This window comes from Fukomys damarensis, unplaced genomic scaffold (genome assembly GCF_012274545.1).
Source record: "Fukomys damarensis isolate Sample0158 unplaced genomic scaffold, DMR_v1.0_HiC HiC_scaffold_21, whole genome shotgun sequence".
Lineage (NCBI taxonomy): Eukaryota > Metazoa > Chordata > Mammalia > Rodentia > Bathyergidae > Fukomys > Fukomys damarensis.
The window spans coordinates 13723437-13726334 of NW_022900933.1; the positions used below are offsets into that span (position 1 = coordinate 13723437).

Genomic DNA, 2898 nt, shown 5'->3' on the forward strand with positions numbered 1-2898 from the left:
CGCGCGCCCTGCCCCGGAGCGGGGAGAGGACGTGTGCGCTCCGCTCGGAGCGTGACTGCGTGCGGGTCGCTCGGGCTCCGACTCGCGTCGCGGTGGTGGCAGTAACCCTGGCCCTTAACTGTCAGTGCCTCTCGAAATCATTGTTTTGCTCCCCGTCGGTTCTTTTCTGTTCCGCTCCGCTTTCTGTGAGTGGCCGCGGCGTTTCCAGGCCGGCGTTGGGGGAGGGGGGGAGGGAGCGAGGGAGGTACGGGGAATCTGGCTGGCATTTCAGAGATTTGTTTGGGTTGGTTCGAGGCCCTTGATAGGAAAAAGGAAAGTACGGTACTGCCTGTTGCTTAATCGAATAGGACCAGCTTCTGTGAATATGTTTTTAAGCTTATTTTCCCTGAAAGTTTTAAGTGCATTAAAAAAAAGTACTGTAGGTTACAGTGGGGCCTTAGGGAAACGTGTGGAGAGAAATGATACTTAAAAGCTTCAGTTAAAAATTGAACTGGAAGGAGGAAAGCGTAGTAACTTTTATTTTCAGAGAATTTGAGTGTATTTTAGGTAACTTTAAGGTTTTTCCTGGACTTACAGTCCCGGAACACGGTACTACTATGAGAAGACACCCAATTCTATCCTCAGTGACTCAAAGTTTCACTTAGCCTTATTGGCAGGAAAAAAAAAAAAATGCCTGCTTGGGAGAAGATGTGCTAACTTTCACAGTCTCAAGCAGATTCCAATTTTTATTTGAAATTGTTTTGAAGGGACTTATTGTTTGAGCTTTAAAAAGCTATTTTAAAAAGCTTATCAGGGGACTTGTTGAGTCTTGTCGCATACTGAAAGTTTTATCATGTAGGGTTACAATTTCAATTAATTCTGGCCTAGGGAGTTGTAGTAGAACCGCTGTACCTTCCAGGAATATGACATCATTCACGAACAGGTTAATTACTTGGGGTGTAAGAATCTTCAGGATGTCACAGTTTCCTTATCATATTTCTCGTATCCAGGAGAGTTGTAGATTTAAAATGGAAAATGATTCTTGAGCTGTTGGGATTAGTAGTTTCTGTGTTCCAGTGTAGGAATTCTGTGTTAGCATTTACAGTTAACTGTGTGATTGATCATGGTTAAACGCCTCCTTGTGTAATTAACAAACACTACTAAAGGAATATTAGAGCAAATGGAAACCAGTGCATTGAATTTACTTGCCTTGTTTTGGGAGTTACCATTTAAATTTAAATCGCAAATATTTGAGTGCCTGCGATCTACTGGACACTTTGCTGGATCTGAGAAAATGAAATTGCTACTCTGGCTTAATTTTTTCAGTAAGTCAATCCCAATCTTTCCTTTTTTTTTCTTTTTGGTGGTGCTGGGGATGGAACCCAAGGACTTGGGATTGGTAGGCAGGCACTGTACCACACTCACTGAGCCATGTCCCGGCCCTTCCCAAATCTTGTAAAAGCTCTCGTGACTTCTCTTTCTCTTTACATCCAGTGCATCAGCAAACCTAGCTGGTTGTATCTTCAAAACCCAGCTGATACCCAGCTCATCTTGACTACCATCAGCATCACTGTTGGTTGAGGCCACCGTTCTTTCCATTGTGGATTAGTTAATGGAGTGTTCCAGTGAGGCTGTTTCTGTTCATTATTTTTTATTCTCTATGTAGAAGTCTGAGCGATTCTTTCAGATCATGTCACTCTTCTCCCTTTGGAGCCTGCTTTCCCTTGTGTCCCTTTCCCCAATCACACACATTTGCTTGCTCAGTGTCCTCCCAACAAGTACATATCTGCCCTAGGGCATTTGCATTTAACTCTTCCCTCTAGATTATTCTTCCCAATACCTGTGTGGCTTGCTCTGCTTACTTCAGATTTCTGGTATATGAGGTGTTCCCTGACATGCTGTCTTTTCTGTTAAGCAACAGCAACTTGTGAGTTCTTAGCACACTCTGGCATCTTCTTACCCTTTTTAAAATAGTATCACTAACTGGTATGTGTACTTGTTTAATGTTTTTGTTACCTTGTTAGGGCGGGGACTTTATTTTGCTCACTGCTGTAGTCACATTATTTATTTATTTACGCTTGTGAGGCAGGAGGCATCAGAATTTAGATCTACTCCAAACACATAGATGTAATTAGATGCTAAGTGAATGATTAGAAATGAACATGATACAGCTTTGCCTTCAAGGAACTTAAAGTCTAGTCTGGGAATAATAAACTGTTGTAAGTGTTAGAACTGTTATCTCTTTATGTCAGGTCATGGATCTAAATTGGAGGAGATCAGCAAAAAATTGTAAGCATTTTAGGAAATACCTTTGTGCTGTAGTAAGGAGGCACATAGAATATACCTGAAATAAAGCAAAATCTAACATTATGAGTTAAAATATTAGCCAGAGATTATTGAGATTATTATGTATCTATTTCGGCTTTTTGAGGCAGGGTCCCATTATGTAGTCCAGGCTGGCCTTGAACTCACTATGTAGTCCAGCTTGGCCTTGAACGGGCGATCCTCCTGCTTCAGCTTTCCAAGTGCTGAGTTTAGCCATAGATTATCACTTGTATTCACTTCCAGTAATTACAAGTGTATAATTCAGTATGTGTATAGATTTTTTTAAACCACCAATAATCTTTTATCACAATCCATAAAAATTATGTGCCACCGATGACTGCACAGATACACACACTTGCTAGCAATATTTAATTAGATTTAACACGATAATAGTACTTTTCCAGGTAACAAAGAATTACCAAAGTATCTCTGGATTTTTTTAAAATCCCAAACTCTGTCCTTTTGAGAATTAGCCATTAGTGACTTGTTTTGTGCCCTTAGCAGATAGGTGAGCTGGGATTTACATGGAGCCTTTTGAAGCCAAAGCTACTGTGCAGACTCCTTTTTTTTTTTTTTTTTTTTTTTTTTTTTTTT

The 2898-nt window shown here is 40.7% G+C and overlaps 1 protein-coding gene across 1 annotated transcript in view; it reads left to right on the plus strand.

Moving 5' to 3' along the window:
- The first annotated feature begins 130 nt into the window (after positions 1-130).
- Positions 131-2898, plus strand: part of Pcnx1 (pecanex 1) — a 151168-nt gene continuing 148400 nt past the window's right edge. The window contains exon 1 of the mRNA XM_019204323.2: positions 131-185. The gene's annotated coding sequence lies outside the window, so the exon portion shown is untranslated. The remainder of the gene's footprint in view (positions 186-2898) is intronic.